Here is a 16,931-nt window from a genome sequence, read left to right on the forward strand (position 1 = left end):
TGAGGCAAATGGGTGGTACATGGTGAGAAGCCCAAATAATAATAATAATAATAATAATAATAATAATAATAATAATAATAATAATATCTGTTAATAATAATAATATCGCTAATAATAATAATACTATCCGCTAATAATAATAATAATAATAATAATAATAATCGTTAATAATAATAATAATAATAATAATAATATGAATTAAAAGGGCTTTGGGCTCCATCTCCATCATAAGCCCAAGCCTACTTGGCAAAAATCACACTCCAGCCCATTAGCAGCCATAGGCTCCTCCTGTACAGGCTTGCAGCTTGTCATTCTCCTCGTCGCCGCCGGCAAGGAGCTCCGGCTTAACGTCGCTGGTGGGAGTCGCTTCCGTCTTTCCCGGAGGGGTGCAATCCTCTCACATGCCTCTATCGTCCGCCAGCGCCGGTGATGGCAGAGCTCGACTGTGTGAGCAGGTCTTCCTGCCGAGGAACGCCAGCTCCGAAAACCACCGACGAAGCCACCGAGAGTAATGACAGATTGGATGAAAACAGAGGAGGCGGTCCACGGCGGGAGCGGCGGAGAAAGAGACGACGACAGGGACAACTCCAAGCTGGACGTATGAGAGATTCCTGGTACAGCTCGTCGATGATCTGGTTCCTGGCTTTCCTTCGAGTTTTGAGCGTAGTGTCGGCGTCGACGTTGGTGAGATGCAGCGGTGTGAACGAGTCCACCTAACAGCGAGGCAACGCTAACGTAGGCGTGGTCACCGACATGGGGACATGCGGATTCCGCGAGTGGGTAGGGAGATAAGGATGGGAGCATCGGACAAGGCGGAAATGGCGACCTCAAACTGAACGTTTGCAACATGATAAACCCACAAACAAAGAAACAAAACATAGGAACCCATTTCATTCCGAGATAAACAGATTCCCCAGTCGGTGGCATAACATGAATCTGTATCCGGGTTTATCTCCGAGATGAATGCCCAGAGAAGATAACAGGGGGAAACAAAAGCAATAAAATACCCAAGCAACAAGTGAAAAGCTGGAAAATGACCAGATGAATGCATGAAGAACGATACCGCGGGGAAAATGAATTAAAAATCCACCATGCCCATACCTGGATGGCCTTTTCTGATTTTCGATCTCTTCCTTAGACATTCATCTCCCCCTCCCTCTCCCTCCTAGCTGCTCGTCCCCCTTTGCCTCTCTCTGTCACCCTCTAAAAAAAAATCCCCCTGTTTCCCGTCTTCCTCGCCAAGCCACTACCTGCTCCCTGCCCCCCTTGTCCCATCTGGCCGCCCCATGCAGCTTAATTCCGGGGTGGTAAGAAGAGCAATCATGATCAAAATAACATAAAATTTAAATTTAAAAGACTACTTTTGGGACCCATTTTTATCATTACCATTCCCAATTTCCATAATGTACAAGGCATTTGTCATAAACATCTATAAACCTCAAAGATTGACAAAAGTAACAACATGATGTTTACTTTCAAATTCCCTTAAAACAACATGCATAAAAACCAGCTCTAATTGATATGACCACATATACCACAACCTCAAATTTTTCTGACAAAAACTATTAAGCTTCTAATTCACAGTGACAACTAATTAAGATAACTCTTAACATTACTAACAGCTTTAAAACCGCATGCTTAACCTTTTCTCTATTCCCAAAATTTATTTTTATGTATTTAAGCAAAATCCACATTGACGAAATTTGTTTTCCAAAATATTCACATAATCTTCTACCAACCACAAATTTATTTGAACTTGATTACGTAAACAATATTATCTATTAATTGAGCATTTGAAATTCTATAAATGTAGTTCCAAAATTTGACAATTTTGAATCATTTCTAGAAGTAAGTAAATCGTAATATTCTTTATTTTCCACTTTATCTATCCTAAAAAAGAAATAAAAATTAATTAATAATTATTTATTAAATTAAAAGCATGCTTACCCAGTCACAAGCCATAAATCTTTAAAAAACATTCATTCACTCCCCTTTCGGTGTTACTCTATTGGATCCTAGGTTTTTCAACACGTATTCATCCTCGTTAGGTTTTTCATAAACAAGATCAATGAACTTTCATACTTCTAACTTTTATTTTTATCATGCCTTGATTTCACATTTCTTAAATGTTGATATTTGTTTCTCATTAACAATGAAATGGAACCCAAATCTAGAAAGGTTTTATTTCCTCTCAATTTCAACAATAAAAAACCAAGATTGATTTTTTAGTCCAAAGTGAATTGATACTATAGAATTCTCTAAGCCTTTTTAACTATAGATGAAATTTATAATGAAGACGACAATTAAATACAAAAATAATAAAAGTGTTCTTGCAAATAGGAAATTAAATATTAAATAATAACATTAGAAAATTTATTTCATTATCCTATACTTTGCTAAATAAAATAATAAAATAATTAACAAAATTTTCTACTTAGAATTAGATATGTAAATCATATACCTTTTCCGACTCCACTCATACCATTGAATTTTTTACCAAATCATCAAACCTAAATCATAAAAATGAAAACAATTTATCTTGTTAGGGATAATTTTGAAATTACACGTAAATGTATGATCAAATTTTAAAAATAAAATTCAAATGGTCAAAAAAGAAAAAAAAAATACAACAATAAGAGTGCATTTTGGAGTGAAAAAGCACAACATGCAATAAGAGTGCGTTTTAGAGTGATTTTAGAAAGCGTTTCTAACATTTCTAACACTTGAATGATAAAAATTTTCAAATATTAGAAATATTAAAAACACTTCTTAGAATCACTACCAAACAGATTCTAAATAATAAAACATTCTCATATCAATATTCTTATTTAAATCATATGCTAAAGGGATCCAAGGTTAGTTTTTGCACATTTGACCTTTTAAAAACTAATTCTCTTTCAAATAATGAATTAGTACCCTAGAATTGTGATTACTTAGTATCCTTTATTTTCCAAGCCACACTATACTGTTAAATCATTCACACAAAATCATTAAAATTTTATTACTGCGTGAGTCAATGCCAATGGAGCAATTTAATTAAGAAAATAAGAAATCCTCGTAAAATATCTCCGCTAACAGGCTCCGAAAACCATTCCAAGTTCCAATATAACCTTAAAATGTAAGATCCAAAGATTTCTTCAGTTCTGATCGAATTTCTCAGAAACCAAACAACGAGCAAAGAAACTGATAGAAAAAGAGAAATGAAAAGAAAAAACAAACCAAACCTCTTGAGGGTGCCATTGAAGTAGCAATTTCAGTGATGCCCCTGTTCTACAAAATCCATCGGCATAAGTGATCGATGTATTATGTGTATACGCCATGGAATAAAAAAAAAAATTGCAATATGAAAAGAAAATAAGCATTGTCTCCCGAAATAAGGTAAAAAATGGAAGAATTTTTGTCTTGAAACAGAACCCCTCGTGTTGATCTACTTTTACTATTAAACCCACATTATTAAAATGATTTTTAAAGGATTTCGAGTAGCCCAACACATCCAAAACCAGTAATGAACTGACAAGTCAAAGCGCTTGAACACGACAATGGAAATCGGAAACAAATCACTTTCAGATGGAGATGGTGAGTGAGAGATATACCGGAGAGAATCCAATGGATGGTTCAAATAGAGAATATTAGTCTCAAATCCTAAAGATCCTTAAGTTCCTGAATATTGAGGAGAGTGAGGAGGGGGTGTACCGGTTTATACACCCTTTCTTTATTTGATTGCTTGGAACTTGCAAGCGGGAAGTGGCGGTCAACACAATACTGAAATCGAAGATGGAGTCAGTCATTTGGAAATTCTGCCTAGAGAAGAAAAACAGCTTTATTGGAAATGTAAAACTGCATCAAATGGAATGATGCTTCACTGTACCGACAATATATTTTTTTTCTTTGAATTTATCATAAAATCAAGACTTTTTTTTTTTTTGTACTATTTTAAAAGGTAACGATGAGAATAAAAAAAATGACTAATAAAAATTATTTTAACATACATTTTAAAATTTTAGGCTAATTTTTAGTTTCAACATATTAAACTACTATTTTTTAAAGCTATTCTCGAAAATTATCAAATGCAAACTAATTTTGAAATTATTTTACTTTAAGAAGTGGACTTGCAAGTAATTTTAAGTTTGTGTAGAAAGAATTTTTAAAAATATTTTTAAATTTGAAGATTGTTTTATAATTTTTTGTAAAACAAAAATTCACATGAATTTTTCTGATAAAACAAATGTTTTGTTATATTACTATTGTTTTTTTTTCTAATTTCAACAAATATTTAAAGAAAATTACGCCAAGAAAATTGGCTCTTTCGCTACATGGCTATTTATCTTTATTATTTACGAGTCAAAATTACATTCCCTAAACATGTAAATAGAAGTTTATAATATTTTAGTTCACAATAACATCGTGCATAATCTTCAAGATCAAAATTAACTTGGTAGAAATAGCATAGATATTTTCAACTTTAATTTCAAACCTTCATATTATTTATTTGTATATAGATATTACTCATCTATCTATGGATATTATTTATTTCTATATAGATCAAATTTGTTTTTATTTGTACTTCAAACATAGCGGTTGTCATTTTTTTTATATATAATTTGGTTTTATTTCTATGTGCCTAATGTTATTTGAACATTACTTCAATTCTTTCATTGTAACTTGAACAAAATTAATGAAAATTTGTTCATCTCATTCATTTATATATTAATCTTATTTTTTTGCATTTTAACATATTCTTTCATATTTTAGCTTTATTTCTTTATACTTTATAAATACAAATTAATTTATGTCATTTCTTTACATATAAACCACATTTCATTACTGTTTGATATTATTTGTTTATATATTTACTTCATTCTTCATACCTTTTACACTATCTATTTATAAATCAACACCACTTCCTTGTGCCCTAAATAAATTTTTTTAATATTAACTCATTTCATTTGTTTTTAAATTATAAATTACTGTTATTTAATTGTATTTATGTCCCATTAATTCCATCATGATTTCTATTTTATTATGCATTTGAGATATAAATTACTTTAGGAATAATCCTTGAATAGGGTGGGCTGGGTGAAAATTACCTAAAAGTAAATTGATACTTCTTATGAAAGGGTGAGGAGAATCTTGTCATTTTTTAAATTATCAAAAATACCCATAACAGTAAAAAAAAAAAAAACTTATTTCAAGGCTATGAAGTGAAAACTTAAAAAAAAAAATGTTTTTCCATGTTTATTTTTCATATATATATATATATATATATGCATTTTTTTTTCATTTTCTTTGTTTATTTTCCATACCAAATTACTAGAAATTTTGTTTATACATGTGTATAAATGTTAAATATAACTTTTCTATTTACATATGTTTACACATATATGAAACAATTATACTAAATGTATAAAACATTTTCATGTTTTTATTAACATCCATAAAAATAGGCAAATATATTCATAATAGATAGACTTGTACAGTCTAGTACAACCAATACATATACCTTATATATTTAGTATAAGTGTTTTGTATATACATGAAAAAAAATGTATTTGACTTTTATGTATATGGGAAACTATATTTCTAATGGTATTAAAAACAAACAAATAAAATAAAGAAAAACACTTAAATATATTCACAATTGAAAGACTTGTATAATTTTTGTACATTTAGTACAATCTCTCGTACATGTACGAAAATGTAAAAAAAAAAAAAATAGATATCTAACATTTACTTGTGTGTAAACAATATTTTCAATAATTTGATATTGAAAAAATCTATGAGAATTATGAAAAAAATGTATATAGAGATGTGTGAATGATAAAGGGTATTTTTGTCAAAACAAATTTTATAGACTTCAAAACAATTATGTAAACTTTAACCTTCTAAGAGCCATTTTGAGTCTCATCTGTCGTAATTATCCATTTTTTATTTTCATTATAGGTTAGGAAAGAAAATCTTTGTTAATGTTTTCTCTCCTATAGTCAAATTATAAAACTAAATATTTTAATTATAATTATTTAATTATAAAAATACATATTAAATTTTCACCATATGATTTTTAAAATTAAATTTCATCTTTTTATTATATAATTCTAATTATCATGATTCTCATCCTTGCATTTGTTCGGTTTGCATCTAAATTAGAAAAAAAATCATCAAGTTATTATCACTAATTAAAGAATAAAAAAGGTTAGAATGAAAATATTGGAAACAATAATAATAATAATAAAAATCTTACATGGTATGCACCAAACATGTGAATACATCTAAAAAATATGAAAGTTGAAAAAAAATCTTCATATCAATACCCGAAGAAATACAATTTTAAATTAAGTATAGCCACTCATTGATTTAAGTAATATATAATGTAAGCACAAATACAATTTTACTTAGTAATAATGAATAATATTTTTGTCCATATTTATGAACTAAAATATTTTAAGTTTTTATGTATATATACAATCCAAGTAATTTCAATTCTTAAATAATAAAGACAAGTAGTCACGTGGCAAAAAAGCGTTCTTCTCGTAAGTTTTTTTTTTTGACATAAATTTCTATCATAGTATGTTATCAATGCCTTAAATGTTTTTATTAAAAAAAAACATAAATAAAGGTAGTGAAATATGTCTGATAATTAGAAAATAAAAACACTATGGTCTGTGGTTTGTGAGAATGTTATTTAGTTATTTTGAGTTGTTTTCACCTATTTTTTTTTAATGATAACTAAAAAATAGAAACACGATGATGTTTTATGAGAACATCATTTAATTATTTTTATTTGTTTTTACTTATTTTATAAGAATTATTTTAAAAAATAATTAAATAAATATGATAAAATGATTAAAAATAAAAATTATTTTTAAAAAATTTAAAATATAAAAAATATATAAAAAATATTTTAATTTTTTAGATAAATTTTTGTTTTACAAAATATTGTAAAACAATTTTTAAAAACATTTCTCAAACGTTATTTACTTTATATGATTAAGTCAAAATTTCTTACAAACTCAAGGTGGAAAACAAAGTCAAACTTTGGTGGAGCCTTATTAAAGGTGAAAATCTTTGGGTGAGTTACCTTAAAAATAGTTTTCATAAATTTGTTTTTCAAGAATAGTTTACAAAAATGATTATTTAATATTTTTAAAATTAAAATTAATTTCAAATTTCAAAATAATTTTTTTAAAATAAGTAAAATGTTATATATATATATATATATATATAAAGTAGTCTAATTTCACGGTAAAAACTAAAAATTGGAATTATAGTCGAAGGAAAGTGTCTTTTCATTTCCCATCCACTGAATCGCAGTCAAAAGTCATTCCATCCATGCAGTTTACCTTCCCAATAAAGCTGCTAGGCAGGCTTGTGTCTCTTCAACTTTCAAATGACTGATTCATCTTTAATTTCTTGTATTGACTGCCACTTCCCAACAATGCTCCCAAGCAATCAAATAAAGAGTGTATACAGCACACCCCATCTTCACTCTAATCAAATAAAGAGGGTCATAGGATTTGGGACTGAGCTTCTCTTTTCTCATTTCTTATCCTCTGTTTGAAGTTTGAACCATCCGTTGTATTGTATTCTCTCAGGTACATCTGTTATCTCTCATCTCTATCACCTACTGGTTTTGGATGATAGTTTGTATTCTTCAACATCATTTGGGAGTTAGGCTAACTTAACTGCTTTGAAAATCATTTGAATAATGTGGGTCAACTCAAGGAGTTTCATTTCAAGACCAAACTGTTGTTTTCTTTTCCCTTCTTTTCTTGATTCAGTAGACAATGCTTATTTTCTGTTCTAAGTGTTTTGATTCCATGGTAAGCATCACTTATACAGCTGGATTTTGTGGAACAGGGGCATCACTGAAATTGTTACTTCAATGGCACCCTCAAGAGGTACGTTTTTTTTTTCTTTCTTTTCTTCTCTTTTTGTTCCAATTTCTTTGCTCGTTGTTTGGTTTCTGAGAAATTCGATCTTATATTTTAAGGTGTCCTTTCCGAATTTCTTTTTTCCTTTTTCCTGTCACTAAGAAAATATTTAGAGATTCCTCTTTCCTATTTTATGATTCTATGAATCTGTTCTCAAAATAACTGGGGTCAGTTTCATTAACTGGGGTCAATTTTGTTCCAATTATTGTTATCCCTCTCTCATTTTGTTGGTTTTGTTTCTATTTTATCATATTGTGGTTAATTATTATCAAGTTTTCTTTTCAGCCAAACAAACACGAATTATATTTTAATGTTCATTTTTTTGAAGTGAAAACTTCATCCTTAGATTTTTAGGTAAAGTTGTAATGGTTTTCAGAACTTGATTGCAGAGAGAGTTTACGAGGATTCCTTATTTTCTTTTTCTTTTCCTCATTTTTCATAACGTCAAAACATAAAAAATAATTCTCTTATCTACTTTTTAGGATTCATATGTAACCTTAGTAATATATTTACTTTTTCTTGCTCATTATTGACTACACTTCTTTTGTTATTCCAGTAAAACTTTAAGATAATTGAACTGAAGGCAGTTTTTTTTTTTTTTTTTGGAATAAATGAAACTTAAGGAAGGTATCCTAATCCCTATTATTAATTTTATTTTATTTTATTTTTCTCTCAAATTATAAATTCCATTTTTATTTGAATGCAAAACTTAAGGAGCTTGTGAGCTTGAAGTTTGTTCTAAGCAACTTGAGTTTTCTTTTTCTTTGGCATGAAGTTGGCTGGACTTTTTAGGCTTTTTGGGTTAATTTGGTGGAAATCAAATATAACCATTGAATAAGACTCAACTTCTTATTGAATGTGAAACTTATTTTGATATTGCACAAATATTTTAATGCTTGAGAAGCTAATAGTTTTCTTTTAGGACAAGTGTTCATTTCAAAAGAAAACTAGATATTAGTTAAGAATATTTGGTATATAAGATTGGTCCATTAGCATTCATGCATGTGAATAATAAATTTTCACTGCTTATTTTTAATGATTTTATGTGAATGGTTTTATAGTATAGCATGATGTGGGAAATAAATGACATCAAGTAGTTACAATCTAGTGCACCAATTCATCTTAGTTATTAGACAGGTCAAAATTGCAATAAAAGAACTTAGCCCCTTTAGTATATGATTTAAATAAGAATATTGATATGATAATGTATTGGTGTTTATTCTTGTGTTTTTTTTTTCTTTTTTTGTTCACCATTTGAATTTTATTTTTAAAATTTCATCTTATGTCTATGTGTAACTTCACAATTATCCCTAATAAGATAAAATATTTTCATTTTTTATGATTTAGGTTTGATGATTTAATAAAAAGTTCAATGACATGAGTGGAGTCGGAAAAGGTATGTAATTTACATATCTAGTTTCAAGTAATAAATTTTCTTAATTATATTATTTAGTTGTCCAATGTTATTATTTATTTAATTTCTCATGTGCAAGAACACTTTTATTATTTTAATATTTAATTGTTGTTTTTATTATAAATTTCATCTATTGTAAAAAGCCTTGAAGGATTCTAGAGTATTGGTTGTATAAGGGGGTTTATTATGCTTTAGGGAATGATATGATTGATAATTGTAGAAAAGAGGGTTAAACTTCACATGTTTAGTGTTAAAAGTTAGAAGAACTTTTGTTGTGGAGGATATTTGGAAATTTTATCAGGTGTAAAAGCTCAAAATGCCCTTAACAATTATTTTAAAAAAAGGAAAATTTGTGCTTTAGGCCTAGATGGGTCTAAAAATTGCACAAAGTCCTCATAACTTGGATAATTAGGTAAAAAACCCAACAAAGTCTTGCAAATTAAGATGAAGGATATTGACATTCCATAATCCTAGAGATCCCCTTAGTTGTGTTGGGAAAAAATAATAATAAAATCCTACTGGAAATCCAAAAAGATGATAGATTCTAAGTTTAGCAATTAAAATATCTCCTTTTCGTTTTTTGAAGAGTTCAAGAGGCTGAAGCCCTAAACAAACTCAAAGCCCTAGTTTAATCCCTATGGTCGTCGTCACCATCAAAGTTACTTTAGTCACGTGAATATCCCAAAACAGGCCTAAAGCCCTTTTGGTCGTCAATGTGGTAGTCAACATCCCTGTAATCCTTGTCATGTCATCATTCCTTTATTTGTGCTCCTCATCATCACCATTTTCCTTTTTTGTTGGTATCGAGACCTTCACTTGTGTAGGTAGAGATTCACCCTTGAACGTTAGTATTGTCTTTAGTTGGATGGATGGTTGTGGATAATTGTACAAGATTCACATGTTTTTTTTTTTTTGTTTGGAATGTTGGTATTGTCTTTATTTGGATAGATGGTTGTAGAGAATTCTCACAAGATTCACCTTTATATTTTTGGCATGAAACTTTGACTTGAATACTAGGAAACCTTAATTTTCTCGGACTAGACCTTCATCAAGTGTATGGTTGTCATCTTTTGAGAGCTTTTTAGTTGGAAATAACATAAAGATCTTAAGATTTGATGGATTTTATATTAAAATGTAGATGGTCAATGAACATTATGCTTATTTCCACTTTAGTATGTTGGTAATAATTTGAGGAGGCCCCAAAAGTAGAGGAGTCACCAAGGTTTGTCTCTTGTAGTATTTTTGTGTTTATTATTTTCCCTAAAATGGCTTATATCTAGTTTTGGATAATAACATTTTTTTTTCTGAGGTAAGGGAAATATTTTATTTTGCATTTATATATATATATACACTATTTTTAAGCTCGCAATTCTTAATCATTAGGTTTCAAGTGTGTATGGATGATGCTTTTATACTTTCTAAAATTTTATGATAAAATGATATTAGAAAAATAAAGAACGTGACATGTTTTTAAAATAATGATAATGTACCTCTAAATCATCATGAATTAGGTTTAGTTTTAGGTGGGCTTGTTGTTCAGACATGGGTTTAAATCTAATACAAGACTAATTGAATTATCTTTTGTTTTCTAAACCATTGCATGTTATTTTGTTGAAGTATTAATTTATTGTATGTGTCATTCTGAAATTGAGAAGACAACACAATATTTTTTCAAAGTGACAAGACAAGACTAAAGTATGGGTGATGGATGACAAATCGCTTTTCAAATTCATTGTTGTCAATTTTCATAGCAAACATGAATATTATAGAGCATTAAATCCATTATAGTTATATGAAATTGATTATGGTTTGTGCACAACTCAAATATGAGATGTCAAATGATTTTAGCGCATTGTAAAGACATAAAGCTAGCACTAGGGGCAGGGAAAGAAATGAGAATATGGTTAGGGAGAAACATTATTAGAAAATAGATCATGTATTGTGTGGTGTTAACATAGTGTAAATAAGTGATTGTGCATAAGACCTTTCTCACCTAGGAAATTTGAGTACTTAATTTTGTATAAATCACATCTATCTTTTTGTATGTTTTAATTTTGGTAGAAAACATCTTACTCATGTATTATGGTTCGACATTTTCAATAAATTGCTTTAATCACTAACTATAACTTCTATTTATCCTATATTAAGGAAAAAAAAAAGAATTATTATGTATGATCACTTATTAATATGTTGGTGATTTGCACACATGTTTGTCTAGTTCAATAGTTTCCGTAGGAGATGGACTTTATAAAAAATAGACACCATTTATACTTGGAGAAACACTAATCAAGAAAGGTTGTTCGTTGATTTTGCATAGGGGGAAGATGGTGACCTGAGGTACTTGACATTTTTTTCCCACACATTGTTCATGGCATCATTTTTTTTTTCACACTCTCCATTTAACATAAGCTATTTCTCACAATTCAACGAGGTCTTGTGCAATATGCATGGTCTATACATCACAAGGGATGAACTATCTTTGTTGAATGAGTTTATTTTGTGTAAATAGCGTGGTATGTGTTAAATGCTTCAACTTCATCCATTATGAAATTAGAATTCATTTGATTTTGTGTTATTCTTATTAACATTTGTATACATTCAGATTATTAGAGTTGTCTCCTGCATGCTCAATACACAACAACCACAACCATTGCACTCACACTACTTTGATCCATCATTCTCAATATGGCCTTAAACATCTCATTTTTTATGTGCTTCTCAATTCTTTTTAATTGGTTACTATGTACGGGTGCATTCCAAAACTTGTGAAGGGTGGTGCTTGGTAGCCTTCCTTACAAGGCAAAAAAACATATGAAATCATGGATAAATGTCATATGTTTCATGATGCTCACTTGGTGGGAAGCGATATTTCGACATGTGAGCTGGTAGTACCTTGGTTTTAAAAATTAGACTGGACCGATTGGTTCAACCGTCGGTTGGTCACAGTTCTCTTCCGGTTCGGTCAATTGGACTGGAATTGCATTGAACCAGGGTCAGATCACTTGAATCGGTGGTTCAACCAATGAATCGGTCGATTGGATTAAAATTATTATTATTATTTTTCAAAACAACATCAAAATGATGTTATTTTGGAGGGTATTTAATGAAAATCATGGACGCAAATTGCAAAACCTCCCTCCTCTCCTCGTAGTAGCTACCGGCTTGTCGTTTCGCCTGCCCTTGATGCGTTACGACCCACGACACCTGGATAGCTTGATTGTCGTTACAAGCTGGCAACCCTCCCTGTTGTCGCCTCTTCCTAGTTACTCGCCGCGGCGTTGGAAGTCGATAGACCTCTCTACCGCTGGAAACAACCCTGACTGGCTGTAAACTTTCCACACCCACCGGCCCCCTGTAAACCCCCCACCCCCTCGATTGGCTGTGAACGAAGGAAAGGTGATAGTGTGACACCATTGGGTTTAGGAGTTGTACGGATTGTAATGAAAACGCTCTAATCAGGTGGCCTTCTTGTTCCGACACTTTGATCCATTCAATCAGAAATGGAGAAAAGAGAGAGAAATGGAAAGAAACGAAAAAAGAAAAAAAATTGTCATTATTCATGCAATCAGTTTGGTAGTTTCTTTTTGGGGGGTACAATTGCAAAGAAAAAACTTTGCCTCTCTAGTTTGATATTTTTGTTTTTGTGGGGTTCAATTAGTTTTATAGTTTGACTAGTTTCCTTACGGGTGAAGTAATCATAGGAAAGAGGCATTTTAATTTCAATGTGGGGGCGATGGGTGATGGGGTTGGAGCCAATTAGGATATGGCAAAATATCATATTTCTTGCATAAACGGATAAACAACTCCCACTGTTCCGTGCCATTATCCATTTAGATAAATTTACTCATTGATATGTGATTGTTATAATTTGTTGATGACTTGATTATAAATCATTAAATTGTTGACGACTTTCATTCTCTAGATTAATGTAGGATTTTTATTTCTAATTTGATAGAAAAATAAAAAATGGAATCAAACTTGACCCCATTCTTTAGTCAAGATTCAACTACCAATTTACAACAAACTAGAAGTAAGATTGGTCCTACATGGGAGCATGTTTCTGAAGAAAGATATGCAAATGGAAGAAAAGCTCTTATTTGTTTGTATTGTAAAAAGATTGCAAAAGGTAGGGTATTCATAGAATGAAACAAAATCTTGATGGAGTGAAAGGAGATTTTGGTCCATGTAAATCGATTCCTCATAATGAAAGATTTCAAATGGAAAATTCTTTGCAAGAGTTTGTGAATTCCAAGAAAACAACCCAAGAAGCATATGAATGTAGAAATCCTTATGGTCCTAATGTGTCACAATTTGAAGGAGATATGGTAGAAGGTGAAGAAGAGGTTAAAAAAAATGCAAAGTCCTATGGCAGCTAGTAGTGGAAAAAGAAAAAAAATCAACAGTAGATAAGTATTTTGTACCAAGAAATACTCAAGGAGCTCAACCTTCCATGAGGAGTGTATTAACTGGAAAAGAAGCAACTTAGAGAATAGATATGGCGGTTGAGAGATTCTTTTATGATGCATGCATTCCTACTAATGCTGTGAATTCCTTCAACTTCAAGCCAATGTTGAATGTTATATCTGCAATTGGTCTTGGATATAAGGGTCCAAATTACCATTAACTATGGGTTAATCTTTTAAAGGATGCCAAGAAGGAAGTTCGGTTACTTGTGGACTCTTATCATGCAATTTGGGCAAAAGTTGGGTGTACAATAATGGGTGATGGTTGGATAGATAATAGACAAAGAACACTCATCAACTTCTTTATGTATTGTCCTGAATGAATATTGTTTGTGAAATCTGTTGATGTTTCAAACAATATCAAGGATGCAAATAACTTGTTTCTCTTATTTGATGAGGTGATTGAATGGGTGGGTTAACTCAATGTAGTTCATATAGTGATTGATAATGCAACAAATTATGTGGTCACGGGGAGATTGATTTCTTAGAAACATAAACACATCAATTGGTCATCTTGTGCAACTCATTGTCTTAATTTGATCTTTAAGGATATTGGTAAGATGGACCATATTGCTTAACTTGTAAGACGTGCATCAAAGGTGATAATTTTTGTGTATAATCATGTTGCTTTGTTAAGTTGGTTGAGAAAAAGAAATGGATGGACAAAAATTCTCCGACCTGGTGTAACTTGCTTTGCTACTTCATTCATTGCACTCAAGAGTCTTCATGATCATAAACATGATTTGCAGGCTTTGGTGACTAGTAAGTTCTTTGTGACTCTAGATATTCAAAGGATAATAAAAGCAAAGTTGTAGTTTCCATCATATTGGATAATAGATTTTGGAATGATTGTTTGATTGTTATGAATCTTATGTCTCCACTAATGCGCTTATTGCGTATTGTTGATTGTGATGAGAGACCTTTGATGGGATATGTGTATGAAGGCATGTATAGGGTTCGTTTAGGCATCAAGAAATTGTTTAACTACAAGAAAAAACTATACAAGCTTTATATAAAAATCATAAAGCAACGTTGGGATCAACAACTAAAGAAAAACATTCATTCAGTAGCTTATTAGTTGGATCCATGTTTCCAATATGATCAAGAAAACTTTTGTAATAAGCTAACTGTTATTGTAGGTGTCATGGATGTTATTGATCAGAAAGTTTTGAAAGGCAAGCTTGATACAATGAATGAAATAAAGTTGTTTTGTGATCGAATGTGAAGTTTTGGAAAAGACCTTGCTTATTCTTCATGTGAAATACTTCAACCTGGTAAAAGTTTATTTTCATTTATTAGTGTGTTTGGTTACCTACTTACTATTTAATATTTTAAACTTGCTAATGCGTTTTATTTTTTTCTTATTTTTAATGTGAAATGATAACTAGATGAATGGTGGAGGCTACATGGATACAGTGTACCACATTTGTAAAAGTTGACCATTCAAATATTGAGCCAAACTGCATCGTCTTCTGGATGTGAAAGGAATTGAAGTGTCTTTGAACGTATACATACCAAAAGAAGGAATAGATTGGAACATCAAAGGCTTAATGATTTTGTATACGTTCATTATAATTTGCGACTAAAAAATCGGTATAAATGCTTTCTTGGTGTTTTGAATTTAAATTCTTTTATTCACAATTATGAATAATTATATGTTTTTCTTTTTTGGGTTCTATAACAAGAAAGAATCTATGATCCTATTGACTATGCATGCATTGATGAGATTGATTTTTGAAGAGTTGATGAGGATCAACCAGCAAAGCTAGATGTTGAAGAATTGGAAAATCTTCTATATGAATAATGGTTAATTCCAATAAATGAAGTGGAAGGTTCAAGTTCTCACATTGGTTAGTAGAATATTTAAACTTATAAAAGTTCAATAATTATATATTTTTTTTCTTAAAAATGATTTCTTATTGATATATATTCAATGTTTTTGTAGATGATGAGGATAGTGGTGGTGTGGCTATAGAAGGGCTTGATGTGGAGAACTTTGGTTTTTTAGATGCTCATTTTCATTCTCCATATTCCAATTTCCAAAATGAATGAAGACATGAATTTTATATTTATTAGTATGTAAAAATCTTCATGAATATTCAAACATTGACATGTTATATTTTGAATAATTATTTAAGTGTTATGGTTAACATTTGTATTATTTATTATGGATAATGTGTTAAGTTAACAACTCTTTGATAATTTGGTTATTATAGTATTGAAATAGTTTGATAAATATTGGGTTTATTGATATTATGAATGTATAACATCTTATATTGTGTTATAGATATCATATATGATGATTGATAGACTTCTACAAGTAAAAAATCTTGTAAAAAAACTTAACAAAGTTGATGTTGTCAAAATCTAGATAGAATTTATTAATTTTTAATAATTTATAAAATAATAAAATATTTATTTATGTTGTCATCGGTTCAACCGTTGTTCGACCGTCGTTCCGACCAGTGAACCGTGACTTGGTAACTGTTGTCGGTTCAATGATCGGTCTGATTTTGAAAACATTGGGTAGTACACACATTTTACAATTGAATCCAATTAAAAAAATTTGTTTTCATATTAAAAAAAACAATGACTTTATTTAGTAACCTACTAACTAATATATTCTCATTCCTTATGCAGCTTTTAAAAAATAATGGCTTTCTTTAGTAACCTACTAACTAATATATTGTCATTCCTTATGTAACTTTTCATCCTTATTTGTGATAACAATCATTGGCACATCCAAATCGTAAAAATTCCTACAACACGAGTGGAAATCTTATCATCGTTGCCTTTGCATAGGGGTAATGACGTAAGTGCTAGAACGAGGAGATTGTCATAGACTATTGATAAAGCCTTCCATGCACATGGCATGCACATGCATTTGGAGGTGTCCAAATTTGTGAATGTCTAACCTCATATGGTACAATTGTTGGTATGGATATGATTGTGATATGTTTGCTATAAAATACATGGAATATTGGAACAGAGCAACATTAACAGATTCACTCGCGGAGGTAAGCACAAACAACACGTTATTCATTGGTTTTCTAGGATTTCTTATAAACTGCCCTATGAATATTTGTGCATTGTATAGGAGAAGATGCATATTTACAAATTGAGCGT

At 30.4% G+C, this 16,931-nt stretch overlaps 2 long non-coding RNA genes across 2 annotated transcripts; both read left to right on the forward strand.

The window, feature by feature from the left end:
- The first annotated feature begins 7,441 nt into the window (after positions 1–7,441).
- Positions 7,442–9,362, forward strand: LOC109122640 (uncharacterized). Its single transcript, XR_009465601.1, has 3 exons — positions 7,442–7,589; positions 7,855–7,895; positions 9,276–9,362. It is a non-coding gene; the product is annotated as an uncharacterized LOC109122640 (long non-coding RNA).
- Positions 9,363–14,178: 4,816 nt separating this feature from the next.
- On the forward strand, positions 14,179–15,431 carry LOC132253717 (uncharacterized). Its single transcript, XR_009465602.1, has 2 exons — positions 14,179–15,079; positions 15,194–15,431. It is a non-coding gene; the product is annotated as an uncharacterized LOC132253717 (long non-coding RNA).
- The last annotated feature ends 1,500 nt before the right edge of the window (positions 15,432–16,931 follow it).

The sequence above is a fragment of the Vitis vinifera genome, chromosome 5 (assembly GCF_030704535.1).
Source record: "Vitis vinifera cultivar Pinot Noir 40024 chromosome 5, ASM3070453v1".
Classification (NCBI taxonomy): Eukaryota; Viridiplantae; Streptophyta; class Magnoliopsida; order Vitales; family Vitaceae; genus Vitis; species Vitis vinifera.